This window comes from Hyposmocoma kahamanoa, unplaced genomic scaffold, assembly GCF_003589595.1.
Source record: "Hyposmocoma kahamanoa isolate Upper Pololo Valley unplaced genomic scaffold, ASM358959v1 224, whole genome shotgun sequence".
NCBI classification, from domain to species: domain Eukaryota; kingdom Metazoa; phylum Arthropoda; class Insecta; order Lepidoptera; family Cosmopterigidae; genus Hyposmocoma; species Hyposmocoma kahamanoa.
In genome coordinates, this window is record NW_020653743.1 from 6,678,781 (window position 1) to 6,698,503 (window position 19,723).

At 33.5% G+C, this 19,723-nt stretch overlaps 1 protein-coding gene across 3 annotated transcripts in view; it reads right to left on the bottom strand.

Annotated features, from left to right (window-relative positions):
• The window catches only part of LOC113228149 (transcriptional activator cubitus interruptus), a 179,992-nt gene extending 167,230 nt beyond the window's left edge, over positions 1 to 12,762 (bottom strand). For all 3 annotated transcript variants that reach the window (XM_026461359.1, XM_026461358.1, XM_026461357.1), the window contains exon 1: positions 12,474 to 12,762. The gene's annotated coding sequence lies outside the window, so the exon portion shown is untranslated. The remainder of the gene's footprint in view (positions 1 to 12,473) is intronic.
• Positions 12,763 to 19,723: the final 6,961 nt, after the last annotated feature.

Here is a 19,723-nt window from a genome sequence, read left to right on the forward strand (position 1 = left end):
AAAAATTCCACTTAAATGCGTGAGTTATCCGTTATTTTTAGTTAATAAATCTGTTTGTACCTTGCATCCCAAAATCCCTTACGACCCCAAAATACTATGAAAACAAATATAACAAAAAATCTTTATATAATTCTCACCACACCGTTAATTTAAGAAAGTTGTTAAGAATCCTTTTGTCATACCGCAATGAAACGTTGGTCAATAACATAAAACATTTGACCAGTTGAATTCGAACTCAGTCATGTTTAACATGATGAACTTTCTCAAACATCAAAAGATACTACAACAAAAACAGAGGTCTAACTATACTGGAAGTAATAGTATAAAATAATTGATGGAACCACAATACACGTTGAGGTTATAATTGATGATTCCTATGGGAGAAACATCGTTACTTGCAGTAATATAATATATCACTGGACTTTAGTTATGGACTCATAAGTTAACTATAAGATTTTGTGTTATATAGGTGGGAAAAAAATGATAGCTCTGTGCGAGAACAATTGAGAGATCACGGTTCGAATCCATGTGGCGTCACGTACTTACGACTTGAATTTGTAACTTACGTAAATTTGATATAATTATTAATACAAAGATTGAACACTCAGAAAAAATTCGCTCGATCCGGCCGGATTCGTACCGACGTCTTCTAGCAAACCGTGGCACACACTATGCCAACTAAGCCACAGGACGAACCAGCGGACCTCACGAATTTTTCTATGTGCTTGCGTCGTATTGCGTCTTTGTACTTGGTTTTTTACGACTTTTTAGCCGTAGCGCCATCTATGAGAAATCTATGACATATTGTCACCCAGTTAGATACCTTTACAGCTACCAGCCCCGGCTAGAGATGTCGCTATTCATTGTATTTAAATTTTTATTGAATAGATATTTAATTATTTTTACGTGAAATTACTCCGCTAGTTAGTTATAATTATTAGTACAAAGATCGTACATTTGTAAATGTTTAGTCCTTGTCTATTTCTGCCGCCACGCAGTGTGTGAGCATTACTCCGATCCAAATTTGAAGGGTAAACGCGTTTGTGCACTACATCCGATTCGTATTTGTTCCGAAACCGAGACTATACGAGTCGGATACGACCCGGGTGAAGTGCGCAAACGATCCAAAGGTGGTAAAATTACAGGCACATGAGATTTGTCAACTTATATCTCAGGGTGACTTATGTTCTGGGTCATGCATTCTTGGAATGTAAATCACCATTTTGTTTTTCAAACATATCAGCGTTTCGGGGCATACAGATCCCTTGGTCACTGAGATGGTAAACAAGTTAATTAATTAATATTTAATAGTGGTTGATAATATAATACGGTTGACGACTTTACCATCTCAGTCAACCGTGACCATGGGACCTGTTTAAAGGGCCAGAAACGTCGATTTGTTTGAACAAACAAAATAATAGATCAGAAGTAATTTATTTTCAATTTATCAATTCATGTTAATTTGCTATAACAACAAGCGATTGACAGTTATACGAACATAGTATATAATATAATAATGGTATTTCATTTTTTTTTCCGAATCGCTAAAATCTTTGAGTAAATGATGTTCTAACGGAAACCGAGACACAATCGGAGTAATGTTTTCTTTTCTGGTTCACAATATTACGCTTTTGGAGAGGTATGAATAATATATCATCGCCCAGGGAAGTACTGCCCGCCATGGAGTGCGATGGCCTCCTTCTGCACGCTGCGGATGTATTGTTGCGGAAGGAGACGAAGACCCTTCCTCTCATCCTATACACCACAAATGTTTAGGGGGAAGGCGGCTGGCCTATGCCCGCCAACATCCGCCCTGACAGTGTACCCTGGGTGGTAAAACGGGGGCTTTGCTACCCACTGGATAAGGGTTCACGGGTTGGTTGGCGTGTCAAGTATTCCCAGTATGCTACTAACGACTTATAAAACGATCATAAAGACTTCCAATATGGCCCATTATCGAAATGCAACAAATTGTCACTACTATAATATTGAACAGAATCCTAATAAAGCCATTAACGTATTTATAATTCTAACAAGACACTCTTCAGCACCTCTGTTCCGTTTCGAATGTCTTCATCAAAGGCCGTGACCGCACTTGACCTCCAACCAGTTCTCTAGATAGCCGACCAAATAACTAAACGACTTAACGATATCGGCGAAATTGCACCAACGTTTTATTTTATGTGAACCGAGTTATAAAACCACCGAGATTCGAACCCCGCGGGTGATGCGAGCTGTAAAGTTTGCAAGTTATACGTTACAGCTGTGAGACTAGATTTCGTAAATACATATAGAGTTCTTAGGTTTTCGCGATTGGAAAAGTGTTATAATATCGAGACATTACCGCCGACTTACTATAAGCGACAAAAACAAATTTTACAGGAGAGGTTTTTTTTTCAATATTTCTACATATGAATATAAGATTATATAACTGAATTATAATAATAATTATAACTGAATTTTAATACATAATACTGAATTTCCTAACCCATTGTGTAACAGCAAAATTTTTTTTTAAACAATGGATTTTATTTTTGTCGTCTCTATTTAAAGATTTTTGAGGCTTTCAGGCGATTAAGGCAACACTTGCGATTAAAAATATGCAAAAAGGTGCAACACGTTTTTTGCCACTTTGTTCATTTCTAGTAAACAACGAAATAGTGATGTACTATGTCACTTGCGATAATAAGTGCTTACGTTATAATTTTTTTAATATTACTTCTGTTGTCGGTTAAACTAAAATATAGAAAACAGTTGAGCTAACGATAAACATAGCTTTTGCTATAATTTCTATTTGAAGTAATTTTGGGGGGAAATTATAGTCCGCTATAGATTAAACTATCATTTGCAATAAAAAACGCTGTTTAGGTAAAAATTTAGCTTACTTAAGTCATTATGTAACAATCTAGGAGAAAAAAATCAGTACTATAAAATAAACTTTGTCATAAATCATTGAACTTTGTCAGCACGATGTTGATACTTCTCAATGGCAAAGCAATAGTCGACAACTACACGTAAAGCCTGTAGTTGTATTTTTGAGATCCATACTATAATATTCTAATATTTAATTTTACGGTAAACGTTACTGTCCAGGAAAGGGTATTAGACATAATTGGTTTATAACTTTACCATCTCAGTCAGCCATGACTGTGGGATCCATAAAGTGCCCGAAACGTTAGTTTGTTTGGAAAAACAAATAGACGCGATTCAGATACGAAAAATACTTTCATTCCCAATTTATTTTTAAAGCTATTGCGAACAAAGATAATATCAGACGGATGTTGGGATAACCAAACAAAAACACGCTTCAATTAGGCAAGAGTTATTATCACAAATATTTGAACATATCTCAGTGAGTTAAGTCGCAGTAGAGCTCCCTATAAAAGAGTTCGTAGAGGATAGCAAGCGCATAAAATATTCGAGAGATAAACGATTTAGTATTAGAGCAATTTGTGAAAGAGTTCGTTCAAGGAAGTATTGCCACCTTACCTATTTCTGCCACCAAGCAGCAATGTGAGCATCACTGCGTTCCGGTTGTGAAGGGTAAGGGTGCTGGTGAAATTATAGGCACATTGGACATGTCAACTTATGTCTCAGAGTGTCGGACGAAGTAGAAGTGCCCCTGTGATCTTTGTGATTTAAAGCTCTAAGTAGTACGGCAACTGTTATGGACTGGCATGTCGCTTGCCACCAGGCGCACGACTTGTTCATCCCGTCACTTTGTATTATAAAAAACAAAAAAATGTAAGAGTCATACTGTTCTTGCACGTTTCACAGAATAAGTATGTTAAACGAGATTTTTTTTTAAATGCGTGCTGTGACATTCTTGAGATTTTGGCGCGTTGTTGAAATTGTTCTATGAATAGTTTACAAGCAAATTATTTACCTCTTTTTATCATAAAATGATCATAGTAAAATCGATCTTATACGTTGAGGGTCCATCCGCTGTTTCCGTCGGATGTGCATTTTAATTAATAATCGGAAATAAATAATAAAAGGTACATCTGGAAAATTGGTCTAATTATACAGCAGATGGCTCATAAACAAACTACGAACGAAACGATATTATTTATCCTTTGAAAATATTATAGTACGCAATTATACTAATTAAATTATGAATACAATAAAAACAACGTGCTAAATGTTGAACATGTGCTTGCAAATTGAACGATGCTTATCCTATCGGGATATTCTCTATTTTAATCAAAATTGTTCTTATACGTCTTTTGTAACTGGAAAATGTTTGTTACATTTTAAATTTTGAAAAAGGTACGCTTATTTACCTATGCTATAAGCCTGTAACGCAAATGGGGCCTGAAAGACCGTGAGAAGGATCTTTTATTCAGAATTATATAATATACATTTATTATAAAATATACATTTTAGAATAAAGCTTAAAATGATATCGCTAATTTTTCTCCTCCTGTGCAATGGCTATTTTTCGTAATTATTCATAATTCAAAACTCAAATATAAGATGACGTGAATGTGGAAAATATGAAAGATAGATCAACGGCCTGCATTAACTATATGAAGGGGATATTAGTGCACGTTTATAAGGTACACCCTGGGCAGTTCCGCCGGATGTAAAAAATGTTCGAATATCAAATAAACAAGATGGCCGCCATATAAATTTCAAAGTCTCTTAGAACGGAAACTATTAGAGATAGGTCAGAAGGTGCTGGAAGGAATATCATAGAGGGTAACAGTGGTCAACTGCCTGTGTAGAGACGGGAAAAACTGCTTATTTTTTTAAATGTTTAAACGTTATGCTTTTTAAAAAGAAGCGTGCTTTTTTAAATGTTTTTTAGTTTTAAGCTAACAAAATCGTTTAGAAAACGTTTAAGCGCATAGACTTTTACGTAAAAAAGTTTGCAACGTTGTGTTGATAGCAAAAAGCAAAAGTAGACCACTAAAGGTTTTATGATAAGTAAGTTTTTTTGTAAAAAACGAGTTATATTTTTATTTATGACTTAACATTTTTATATTAACATTTTGTTCATTGGTGTTTAAAAGCATTCAAAAATAAGTTGTTTAACTTTGTAGTTGTTAACCGTTGAAATGGAAAAACCTGTTTTTTTAACTTTAAAACGTACGTTTAAAAAGCGTACTTATAAAAGCGCTTCTCACGCGCTTTTTAGTTTGACGCTTAAAAAGTCATTTAGAAAAAAGCGCATAGACCAATGCTTACGCTTAAAATGAAAAGCGTGATTATGCGCTTATTTCAAAAAAGCAGACTTTTTAAATTGCTTTTCGTTTAAACGCCCACCTCCATACTAAATTGCCTCCGTGGCCGAAAGGGTACCGTGCTGGACTGTCACGCAGAGGTCCCAGGTTCGATTCCCAGGCCGGGAGAAATATTTGTATGGTCCACATTTATTTCTCTCGTGAGTTTGGGTGTAATTTGTGGTTGTCTATATGTGTGTCCATGGCACCCGCGACACTGGGTTTCACTAGTGCGGGGCTAATTGAGTGTGCGCGTTATTATTATTATGCCTGTGTCAAAAAAATCAATATGCTAAATTCAAAATGGCGGCCGAAGAAAAAATTGCTTCGATCTGCTTTTTTCGATCTTCTTTTGCGAGTGCTTGGGTCTTTAAGAGTCTTTAATCACACTTTGGGGTCAAAAGATTTTTTCACCATTTTTTAATATGCCTGCCGTATACGCGTTTATTTTCGTCAAGAATAACTGCCGAAAGAGACTTGCTTTGTTTCGGCTGAAAATTTGCAGGTGGAGGAATCTAGAAGATAATAATTTCCGAGCTCTGGAAGCGTCCGCACGCCACCGTACGTAGATAGTATACGGAGGTTCTATTACGAGAACAAGATTTCAAAGTTGTTCAAAATGTAAGATATACTTTCCGATTTTCCTAAATTGGCCCAAATCGGGAATTGAACTCGGAATCTCCTCACCAAGCGCTCTTAGTACTAACCGATGTGCCACCGAAGAGCATAAGCAGACCCCGTAATCTGAACTCGACTACGCGCCGCAGGTCGCAGGTTATATAGAAGTTGACACATAACAAATTACATCGCACATGACAACTAACACAGTATTATCTCAAAAATTGGGTTTATTACCAAATAATTTCAAAGTGACACGTTGTCGTGTTGAAATTAAATGACATACATATAACGCGATTTTTGAGACAATAACGTAGTCATATGCGAAATATAGCTTCACCAATGTTGCCAGATGGTTAAAATTTTTGTCATTTTTTACCTTCTCTAACTTTTGTTTTTAAAGCAATTTTCCTAACACGTTAAGATTTTTAATTTTAACTTATTTAATAATATTTGTTATTGTAAATTCTCAATAGTTTACGAACAAACAATGAAAATAACGCACTCAAATACAGCGTTATATATTCTATATACATTATATTCTATATATTGTAGAAAATAATGTGGGGTGTGGGTGGGGTGATGTAACATAGTGATTCATAATAATAGTGTGCATCTCAATTGCAAAGATTTAAAGTAAGGGAATTGTACCAAACTCCGCCCTCCTTATCATAACTAATTTTAGCGAAATTGAGTTATTAACGTATTTAGAATCAGCAAAACGAGATCTATAACCCCCTCTAAGCAGTTTCTTAATATCTTATTTAGTTTCAGTTTTATTGTTAAGCAAAATCAACGTCATTGACATTTTTTTATTAGGAAAAAAATACTTTAGGTGCCAATATCGCGAAAGTTACCGAAGCGTTAGTTATGACAACGAGGGCAGAAATGTGGTCTCAATATTTTTTTTTTTCGTTTTAGAAATTTGGAATAAGGATGTACTCCATGTATTCCACAAGCATTCACAAGTAAGCACACTAAATATACATTCAATTTCTGACTTTAAAACAAGAATTACCCACTCAAAGGTATAAAAATCGCAGCTGCCAGTATTGCAAACCTCACCTGGAACATCATGTGTGTACTTTAGTACAACCCGTAATTTCTTATTTGCATACAAAAATGTGCGCAAACATAAAAATAAAAAAATATGAGGCAAAGGAATTGTTAAAACGATGTTGAAATGAACCCATGAGTGGAAAAGTTTGAAACAGGGCAGGGCTATATTACTAACATCATTGTTGGCCACTTGCCTAGTGGGTTTTAAATAGAGGGAGAAAGGGGAAGAAATTGAAAATCGTTTGGGATCGCAAGGAACGTATTTTATCCAGAATTATACAATTCCAACTGGAGAACAAAAACAAAATATCAAACGAAATACAAAATTTAAAAGAAACTATAAAGTATATGAAAAAGTATATGTGCTGCTGCTCGCGCACAATCATAAATAACAAATTTTGTTCCATGGCTTTTGATAATTAATCATATTTTATAAAAAATACAAAAAAATAATAGATCTAAATGGTGATAACCCTGTGCGGTAACAAAAGAAATCGTTAGCGTAAATTACACCTGTCCGATGCAAAACGCAGGAGCGGGGGTGGAGGTCATCGTTATTACCAAATACAGATCATAACAAATTGTAATTTATTGTATCTAGGTTAGAGATTGGCCTGTTAGCTCTGGAAAGGGTTTTGCAGTATTGTTACTACCACTGTTTATAGTAATTGTTAAAAAAATGAAATGAAAACTAAAGCATGTTTGTTACGTGGGCGAGATGGCTTTCAAATGGTTCAACACACACTCACTTAAAACTGTGTATATTAGATTCCCATTGTGATGTATTAACTAATGTAAGTGGGATAATCTATGTTCACGTTAATTTATTTTCAAAAATAAAATATTATTTTTATTTCTTTTTCTTGTTTTTGTGTACGGTTTTATTACGTGTATATGTTTCGTATGGACATTGCACTTGAATTGAATGTAGTTTATTTATTATTTCTTAATTAATTATATATATAAAGTTCAACCAATCAACAAGTATGGCAGAGACAACGTTTGAAAGGATAATGAAAAATAAAAGTAGATCCAAAAAGTGTCAGATAATACGACAGAAACTTAAAATGTCATTTTGTTGTTTATTATTATGGTCATACAATGTTGCGAGATTCTTAGTATTTTATAAACAACCCTGTGAATTTGTATGAAAACTAAGCCCTAACAGTGCGATTGTCATCTGTGCTATCTAACAGGAAAAGAAACCATGATGGTCAACATAAAAAATTTTGGAAGTTATATTTTGTTATTCTTTATAAATAGGTACATTGTTGCGTTGCATCTTTTACGTTTTTCATACAATTTTCAATCACAATAGTTATTTGCAGATAAACTTTATGAGTCGGAGTTAAAAATGGGTTTTAATCTATATATTTTGCTTACACTACTTTTGTTGGTTAAATCGGTAAGAGGTGAACAATATTGCAAAATAATTTGTGATAAACAATTGGATAAATAATTTGTGAACAACAATTGTTACAACAATAAGTAGACAGTTGTAAATAGGATTTCCAGGTCGTAAAACCGAACTGCCGCCATTACTAGCCAGTATTTTTTATTTCTTCATCCTTACATTGACTATATAATTGTAAGTCAATGATTGACTACATAAAAGTTTATCGGAAGAGTTTAGTTTCTACGCTATGTATTGCAGTACGTAGGTCAATATGGAGTACATAAACATTTCATTCAGTCAAAGTACAGTTTTCAATACTGACCTACATTGTATCTAATTTATTTATTTTTTTGCCGGACATTTGTGTAAGAAGACCGCACACCCTATATTTTTTACGGTTTTTGTATCGTACGGTTAATACGATTTTTTTATGTAAATCCCTTAGACCTTTTCCATTCTCTAAGGTAAATCCAGGCTTTTTTGATCGTTTACCGAAAAATGTTCAATGTCAAAAAAATTTTAATGTTGAAGTGAAAAAAATCAGTCTTCTTTATTAACAATCATCTTTTATTGCAATGGCTACCAATTGAAATGAAACAAAATAATACTAGGTTAAATATAAAATGCACATTACAAAAACTATGACCGCCTTTATCCGGGCGCCTGGTAGCGCTATTTATAAATATATTTCTCTTGTTGATAATACAAAATTATTGCACATAAAAATTGCAATATAAATATAATATGATATACTATTTGAAAGTATATGAATCGAAAATTTCCTTTACCCTGAGGCATCGTGCCCAGAAGGCTGGCAACATTTTCCCTTTGAATAGCTAAACTTATGACCAACTCTTGTATTTAAAATCTTGTAATAAAAATGCAAATCAATAATTTCTTTTAACTTAAATGAACCTACAATCTCCAAAAGATGTCGATACAAAAAAACGCCGCAGGTCAAAAATTCTAGTTGAAAATAAAACATAGTTTTGGTAATTGCTTAATCAACCTGATCGAGGATCAATAGAGAGATCCAATCGCTTACGAGTCGACGACCTGCGCGAGCGACGATAAAGGTAACAGAGTAATAAATGGTTTAGACGCTCAGTCGTGTATTCGAGAAAGCACGGTGTAGTTTATGAACGATATAGACGTGCATGTTTATATTTAAAGCTATATCGATAATGTTAAAGACTATTTTACATTGTAGAGATATAGATAATACGAAATTTTGAAGATCTTAAAGGTTGAAGAATTATTCATTATTAAACACTGAAATTAATGCAAGTTTCCGATTTAAATCATCAAATCTTCACGTTATTTTAGAGAAAAGAATCATGAAGTAACAAACAATGTTAATGAAGAAATGTAACACAATGCAGTTAAACAACAAATATTTAGAAGTGAACTATTCAAAATTATAATTTTTAGTTGCAATTTAAAATAATATTACTGATAAAAAGGTAGCAGGTCATTCAGAAAACCAAAACAATGATGTAATATGTAACTACCATTACAGTGTAGTATATTCCCATGTAAAGCTTCATCTAAGTAGTGATTAAAACGTATAATTGCATTATTACCTGGTAATAAGTTTAGTCGAACCATGCACAATCAATTTGACACACTTATTAACGGATGGAGATTGTTCTATGGTAAGTATAATCATGATGTGAAATTATTAAAGTTTTACGTATATAACTTGCTGTTCTTAGTTATAAAGTTCTGACTGAAAAGAGCTTGAGTTTTCTGAAGTGTTGTAGACTTCTTTTATTGACTGATTATTTCAGATTCTAATCCGAATGTTTTAAAAGTTTCTTTATTGATTATTTTGTTTCACATGTCATAAATTTTGAATAAAAAATCAGTTACTTCCCTTGTTTTTGTTTTCAATTACTATTTTATGTTATTTGTTTCATTAAAACAAGACATTTTCAAACGTAAAACAATTCCCAGTACTGTACGGGACCTTTTAAAACACAAGTTTTTATCAAATATTTTTTTAATTTGAAAAACCTTTAGAATAATGTAACTTTAATAAGGTTCCTTCGCGTTTGGATACCACTTTCCACTTAACATCAGGTGGAGTGGAGTCATTTGCCTGTCATGTATAAAAAAAAAAAAAAAAAAAAAAAAAACTTGCAAATGTCTAATTTCTTTTTTATGATATTTCGTAATGAAGTAGTTAGTTTAGCTATACCTTCATGTTACTTTACCTATATCTTTAAGATGCTTACGTCTAAGGAATGAAACACTTTCAAAATCGCAGCACCTGTTTCCCAAAAAGTACAATTTGGGGCTATTCAAAGACTAGAGTAAATAGGCATTTTGTAGGCAAACGCGTACCATCGTCGGTCACATCGTCGCTTAAATCAGGTAAGATTGTGGCCAAGCGTGTGTCTATTATTTATAGAAAATAGTTTACTGTTTTTGTTACATTTAAAACTCTGTATGTACTTTTAATAATTTATTATTAGACTGATGGTTTAGCCAAAGCCTCAATAAATTTAAAAAAATTAGGATTTTCTGTATTTTGAAGATATTGAGAGTCTATGGCATCGATTTTGCGATACAAACAAATCATTACTCTATCTGTTCGTGTCTTCGTGATCTCTGCGCTCGGCCGCACTTCGTGAAACCTCGCCCAGGATCGTGAAATGCAAAGTTATTATGACGTTATGAAAATTGGCGCTCTCGAAGTTTAATGTCTTCATGTACGGTCATTATATTAATGAGGTATTCGAAGTTATTGGAAATTGATTGCTAGGCGATAAGGATGTTTAGGTATTAATATTTATTTGAAGATATATTGATCCCTTTGATAGGCGCAATGAAAGTTAAATTTTGATAGAGAAAAAATAACATAGTACGACTCAAAATGTATTTTTTTTCTTGTTATGTAAATCACACACTGAAATCGATACCGTCGCTAAAAGAAAAAGTTAAAATTTGGAAAACAACTTTTAAGAAAAGAGAGAATTTCGTTTAGTGACGGTATTGTCTTCAAAGTCCAAAATAATTACTTTTCATTAACATGGTAAAGGCCTCTAAACACATAGGCACGTGGTTTAAAGATGATACGCCATCTTTTTTGGTTAGTTCGCCATTTTAAATAAAAAAGTAGGTAAAACATTATTAAACATGAAATTAAAAAATTAAGTAGACGTACTGTATTGTAGATTAATGATTCTAACAGGACTTTTAATTTTTTTAACTATAAAATATTTTCTAACGTATGCAAGAAACACTGCAATTTTATTATGATTTTGTTCAATATATCTGAAGTATAGAAATGAAAATAGAAGGTCAATAGTATGTTACCATTTTATTTAGTGTTGCTAGTCCTAAGGGACTACAATAAAACTGTATAAAACTAGTACCATCCACTGGATTTGCATGTAACCGCAAATGAATGTAGTTCCCCGCACCAGTAAGCTTTTAATTTACATATTCATTATAATTGAATGCACTTAGACATGATACAATTATTATAGTAAACTACATAAGACTTCATTTATGCCGTTGATTTATATTGAATGGAATGGAAATAGAGAAATTGAAAAGCATATTAATTACTTCGCAACTAGATTATGGACATAATATGATTATTTTATGATACTTACGAGCAAAGATAGTAAGTACAATTCTATTATATAATTATAAGTAAATAGTCGCCCTTTTGACAATTTTACAGTTGTGTTAGTATAACTAAAATAAGAAATGTACATAAACGTCTCATTTAATAAGCAACAGTGTTAAATATTCTCAGTAATTTCCTGGAAATGCTAAAAACGTGACTGTACTGCAACACCGGCCGGCGACGGGCTCCCCGTCGCCTGACTCTTTGTTTTTAACTTACAAAAAGTCAGCCCTTGGCCGAAGCAGGTACAAACTTCTTTGGACCACATGTTGAAAGCTTTTGCTTAACCCAAAACGTGTCACTGCAGTCAAAAAGACGACTACAAAAGCCCGACGGGAATTTCGAAAATGTCGCAGCTAATGATGCAAATTCAGCATTTGGCAAACTTTCCAAAGTTCAAACTACGTAAAGAAGTCCCTATTAATTATATTATGCAATTATATAAATTATATACGTTCTAATCACTTGTTTTGCATAGTGTATCATTATAATGGTCGTAATTATTTAGGTTAATTGAGTAAATGAACAAACTTACATTGATATCTCGATTTGTCAGGTCATCAGATGTCAATATATGTCGAAGGCGGTAGCAATCCATTCGCATAATAATAAATACAGCACAGAACACATGTACACTTGTCAATAATATCTTAATTAACCTTTGGTCACTGTTTAAGAATTAAGAATAAAACAATTCAGTTGTAAACACAAGCACTGGAATTCAAAAGTCACTGGGGTTGTTTCAGTAGATTGTTTGTAGCGATAGTTTAGAGGATAAATAACAAAAAAGCAAAAAATGCAGTCTAACGTCCGTCGCGCGCGCGGCTCCGACCGATATAGCAAAGCAAGCAATCGGGAGGACACGGGCAGAACGCCGCCGGCGATTTCATCTCAATCTCGCTGTCGAAACGAGACAGTAACATGACAATAAACGATTGTAAGACGTCTTGCGAGAAAGAGACGGCAGTTTTCTCATTATGCGTGCATCGAGTCTGACATTTCAATCGCGCCGTCCCTCTCCCACGGAAAGTTATTTCCGTACAAATTATACGAGTATTTGTTCTCCGTCCCATTCTTACACGGATAGTGCTAACCAGATAATGTCTTAATCGCATTTTCTTAGCGCTCTCTGCTGACTGATGCACTAACATAAACAATGATAATTCGTATATTTGCATAAACGATAATGGTGTTTATTGATTAGTTTTGTTAGTTGGGGGTATGTATAAATTGTAGGTATAAAATATCATGTTAGGTGTTATAAAAAAGTACATAATATAAACTGGAATTATAACACATTCATAAAATATGTAATAATAGTTTTTTATATATTTTTTTATCAGGCTATGATGTTCTAATATCTATTCTGCCCTCCTTGCCATGACTAAAGTATTTGTATTTTGGTAACTTTCGAGATATTCAGACCTTCAGTTTTTTTTTATTTGAGACATTTTTCAATTCAAATTTCGCTTACGATTTTACATTAAACATTAAAAGTGAGGCTAAATATGATATAAAAAATTGCATATACGGAGTTATAGACATAGCTTCGCTGATTCCAGATTTGTTAATACTTAATTTCGTTAAAAATGCCGATTGCGTCAGTTTTGATAAGGAGGGCAGTATTATGGACCTCTATTTTTTTCACGCAAAAAAGGGTAAATAATTTTAAAGTAACTAAAATGTTTTTTCTAGTGAAAACATAAATTATACGCAAATGCATATCATTCAATAATGCACATATAAAAATTTAAAAATTCATTTACGGCGTAAAAGCACAGGTTAATTTATTTCGATCGTTTTTATCACACTTTTTCCAAATTAACCCATTAAGTGCAGAGTTATGGCATGATATTTACATAAATGATGTTTACATATATAATACAAAATTCAGAACATCACCGGAAGCAAATCATAAAAATACAAATAAAGCATAGAAAAAGGGAAGCTAAAGAAACTTTACCAAAACGTAAGCCAACAAAACGACAAATAAAAAAACACGTGCAAGTGATACTGTTAAATATACAAAAGATCAGGTAGAATGTGTTATCGGCGTTATCGTGCATCCACAAATAAAACTGCAGTTATACAAAGGGCCGAAACAAAGCTTTTTAAGGCATCCCCTTACAAACTAATACATATAAAAGTTTCAAAAAGAAAAGATAAACGTAGATACGAAATATTTTAGCGCTATAAAATTAGGAAGATTCATTACACCAAGTAACGCGATCTTATTTTCTGGGTTATCTATCATTTCTAATTGGTTCCATCATAAGAACTTGAAAAAACTTTATTTCCCTGCAAAAGGGAAAGGGACTGCGGCAATTTTTAGATTATTTAAGTATTCGAGTAAAATAACTTTAAATAATATTTCAGGTTACTACACGCGAATATTAAATAACACTTCATGATAATATTCTAAATTATAGAAATTGCCACCGAAATTAGGTAGAAAAAATTGACTTGAATTATTCCCGTAAACGTAAAAAATTTCGGGTTTCTATTTATTTAAAAACAAAAAGGGAACATTACGTTTCAAATCAATGGTATATTTCAACCAAAATTCTACAAATTAAAAACAAAGAACATAGAAATGTGTAATTTTGCGGTAGTGTGGATACCACTGTGTTAGCCACAAAAGCCAAATTTTAGAATGATGGCTACTCTTTTCCACATACTTGCTGCTCAATTAAACGGAAACCAATTCTGTCAAACTAGAAACAAATTCTTTTTGATATTTTGTTATGTAATGTAATTATAGAAAAAAAAAGACGTAACCCCTTCATTGTCCATGATATACGGCCAAATAACGGTAAAATTAAATATTTAGTACACGTTTCACTGTATGGATCTCAAAACAACTAGTCGGTTTTTTGAGATCTATTTCGCAAAACGGGCTATAAGTGCTTTCTGCGCAGTTGCCGCCTACTGTTTTACATAGAGAAGTATCAACAAGTACTGACAAAAATTAATTCATTGAACATTTCATATTGAATTAATAAAAGACATTTTTATGTGCGGTATTATCTAAGTGATAGCACTGTACTCATGAAAGGGATATATTATTCACTTTTGAAAAAGGATCCACCGAGTTTAATTTGGTACATTTTACTTTTAACACTAACATCGTCAATTAAAAAGAATTATCTCAAATATCTAACGATGATAATTTTGAGAGCTCATTCTATTTACTCACAAACTCCTAAAATCTAAAACTAGTCCAGCTTCTGTGTGACTAAGGAATTTTTGTATAGCTTCCCAGAAAATTTGTCTTGCTTGAGTCGTCTGTCATCTCTGAACAAATATTAACTCGGTAGTCTTGAAAGTATACTCACTGTGATGAGTATTTGCCTGCCACTTCACAAATAGATAATTATTTAGTCCGTCCCCTGGATTTACTTATTGCATTGTTGAGTTGGTATGAAAGTTCAGGTTTTGAAAGTTTTGTGGGAAAGTAATGGATTATAATGTCTACTCGTAAATTACCTTTGAGGATTAAGTAAAAAATGGGGAACATTGGAACGTTCGAAACAGAGGAATGGCGGTAAAATTTTAGTAGCAGTAGATCTGCTTGTGAAAGAGGTCGTTCGGGGAAGTACTACCACCTGCCTATGTCACCATACCTATTTCTGCCACCAAGCAATAATGTAAGCGTTACTGCGGTCGGGTTTTGGTAAGGTTGGACTTGTCAATTTATGTCTCATGGTCACGGGCGCAATGGCAGTGCTCCTCAAATCTTTGTGATTTAAAGCTCTGAGTGGCACTGCAACTGCTATGGACAGGCGTATCGCTTACCACCAGGTGCACGACTTGTTCGTTCCATCAGTTGGTATATTAAAAAAACGAGTACAATTTAACTATTATCAATTACTAATATAACTAGATTGTTATCTGTTTTGTAGTTCATATAGTAAACAAATATATAAATGAAAAGCACACTTTTTTTTAAGTTAGTCACTTTATTATAGAATCCGCGATATATCTATCCATGAACTTTAACGATTACAAAGATTAAAAATAATTTACCCGTATTAGTAGATTAGTCATTTAAATTTTACTCAATTTGTATAACAATATCCAATGAGAAACCCGTACAATAATAAATCAAAATAATACCATTTATCGGACGCTAATTTATACAACACACTTCATGTACCTATAAAATGAAGCCATCGCTATAAATCAATACAAATATATTATTAAAATTAAATCCCAAACACATTTTAATAAGATATTATTCAACTATGACGACTATCATAAATATCGCATGCAATTTAAAATCAAAAATGGTAATAGCTATAAATAACAAAACAAAAACGACAACGAAGCCTACGAATGTTCTTATTAACAATAGAATGTAGTTGTCAATGCGAGAACCTTCAATATAACATGAATCATGCAATAGGATTGTATCTTGGAAACTTTTGCAGACTTAGACAGATCTCATTCCTGTTGATATAACATGAATAGGAAGCTAAAAAACGATTGAATTGATAAACACCATGACATTTCTTATTGAACATATTATGTGTCCAGTGTCCTTTTAAATCAATTAAAATGAACGTTCCATTGAAGCAATGTTATAATTAACAACTACTTAACAATTTTCAAGGAAGTTTTCTCTATCTGATTTAGGTGGTAATTTCGATTATTTAAACACTGTTGAATATAATCATGAAGTGTGATTTAATATTTCACGATAATTTACTTAAATAATAAAAATTGCCACTGAAATTAGGTAGTAAAACTGACCTGAAAATTACCCAAAGCCACGTGTGATCCATACTCAAAAATACTATTTGTTACGTGTAAGTTATAAAATTATTTAATAACACTGGGTCACCGTAGCAAGCTATGGCTTAAACCCTTCCTTTGGAGGAGACCCATGCTCATGAGTGGAATGTGTAATTTGTAATTGATGAAAATAAACAGTAAATAATTGGTAACTTTTTTTTATAATATCAAGCGACGGGACAATTAAAGCGTGCGCCTGATGGTAAGCGACCTGTCCATCCATGACAGTTGCAGTGCCACTCAAAACTTTAAATCGCAAAGATCTGAGGGACACTGCCACTACCCCGAGACATAAATTGACAAGCCCCATGTGTCTGTAATTTCACCATCATACTTACCTTTCAAAACCGGATTGCAATAATGCTTAGATTAGTGCTTGGTGGCAGAAATAGATAAGGTGACATACTTCCCTGGACGAAACAAGAGATGTACTGTTCACACGTTGATGTCATTTTTCTGCTTCGTATGCTTGGATATAATAAAGAACCTAAGAACTCGATATAATAAAGAATTTCAATAAAATTCTAATTACAATACGCAATACAAAACTGTTAGGTATTTTGGAGTGATCAGAAAAGTTTGTCAAAGTAAAGCAAGTAATATATGTATATGCAAAATAAGTCATTAAAAAGAAGCTGAGTAGTGATTTTCTAACGTAACGAAAGATCAAATGGATTGTTGAATTGAACCCGTTACGATCAAAATGCAGTAAGAATAGGGTCGGCTACAAAAAGCAATCGCGGTATAAACTCGAAAGCTCTGGGCTTGAGATGTATTTTGTTTTGTCGGAGAGAGATAACTTGATCACCTGTTACATACATTAAAAGTCATACAAAACATAGTTAAACTGCAATATAAATCGTATTACAATAGAATTTAAGGAACAAAGTCACTTATGTCCCAAACACATACGACGTTCTCGTCTGGGCAAGTCGTAAAAAGAACAATTTTCAAGTTCGTCTGGCGATGATAGAGACAGGAACACTTTTGTGCGAGTTAGACAAGGACGGCTGATTACCAAGGATTCGAGTTGGAGGCTGTGTATTTTTTTTGAATTATTACGCTGTTTCGATTTAATTAAGACATTTTGTACATATTTATAATAAGGAACAAAATTAGTCATATTTAGGTACCTAAAATTTAGTGTTCGGATCCGATTGGTATAAGAATATTGAATTGGTTATATTTTTTAAACGACGGTGTTTTATGGCAGTTATGTACATGGTGATTCGACCAACTTTTTCTAAATAATAGATATGAAAACTTATTTATTCATTTATTAGTACCTATACCAAAAGAAATTTGTATTAATCCGTCACGTGTCATAGAGACACACGACATCCTTAACTTAAAAGAGTTTTTAAAGACATTCATAACTTTATGGTACGATTAGACGTGGTACTATACCCAAGCTTCTTCCTGCCCTTTTCCCATTTTATTTAGGGTCGGGTCTCCTTTACATCAGCGCTAGGACGCTCTGTCCTGGATTGTCGTTGTTGAGATACTCATAGTATTCAGGTCTTTCTCGACATTGGTCCACCATGTAGCGGGGGGTCTTCCTCCTCCACACGTTTCGTCTGTCCGGCTTATAGGGCCGTTTCAGCAAAGTCGGTCCTGTTGAAGCTTCTCTGCTACTGAAACCATTTTAAATTATCCTCTGACGTACTCATGTGGTACTAAACCCAATGCAGCGGTTAAATTTTGATACCACTAGATACCAAAGAGTGCATTTTAAAATACTTTACAACAGAAACTACTAATGGGAACACTTTATGATCGTGGAATATGATCTAAACTCACCATAACGAAAAGTAGTTTTAGGTACTCGGACATATACGAGTAGACGTTGCAATATTTGCCCCTTTTTAGTATTCGAATAATTCGATTAGTATGAAATCTCATAACCGAATAAAACGAATATTTACTACATACGTTTTTGTTTATAAAAAAACAGTCAATCATTAAAAATTTTCTTCTTATTACATAAATAAAAATAATTGAGAACGGTTGACATTGAACAATAATAAGTAATACCAATAACATAATATTAGGGGTTAAAGTATGAAATTGCCGTTTTATTGCAATAGGTTCTTTGAATTTTCATAGAATCTTCATGGTTTGAGGTTTTCGAATGAAACTTTTTTCAAATGGTTTCTGTGATTTTTTTTTTTAAATTTGAAACATTTGAATATCGACTTTCAATTGTTTTTGTTATTCAATTTAGACAAGAAAGATGGATACTGCGAAAATTCGAGTGATTTTTGAATACGAGTTCCGACGCGGAACTAACGCGGCAGAAACAGCCCGCAATATCAATGCTGCGTTTGGAGAGGGGTCTACTAATGAACGCACCGTGCGATTTTGGTTTAAACGCTTTCGTGATGGAAATTTCAACTTAAAGAACGAGCCACGAGGAAGACCGCCCACACAGGTGAATAACGATGAATTAAGAGAGATAGTGGAAGCCGATCCTAGTCAAACTACCCAGGAATTAGCGGCATGGTTTAACGTTACCTTACCCACAATATTGACTCACTTGCGTCAAATCAATAAAATAAAAAAATACGAAAAATGGGTGCCTCATGATTTGACTGATCTGCAGAAAGAAACGCGTGTTGAAACTTGTGTTGCCTTGTTGAACCGGTACAGAAATGAAGGAATATTGGATCGAATTGTAACATGTGATGAAAAGTGGATTCTTTATGATAACCGGAAAAGAAAAATGCAATGGCTGACCCCAGGTCAAATGCCACAACAGTGTCCTAAAGCAAAATTTACCAATAAAAAGGTAAGGGTAACTGTTTGGTGGTCTCAGCATGGTGTTATTCACTATAGTTTTCTCCGATCTGGTCAAGCAATAACGGCAGATGTCTATTGTGCCGAACTCCGAACCATGTTGACAAAACTAGCAGTAAAACAGCCCCGACTCATGAATCGATCTTCACCATTATTGCTCCACGACAACGCGAGACCTCACACAGCACGAGAAAC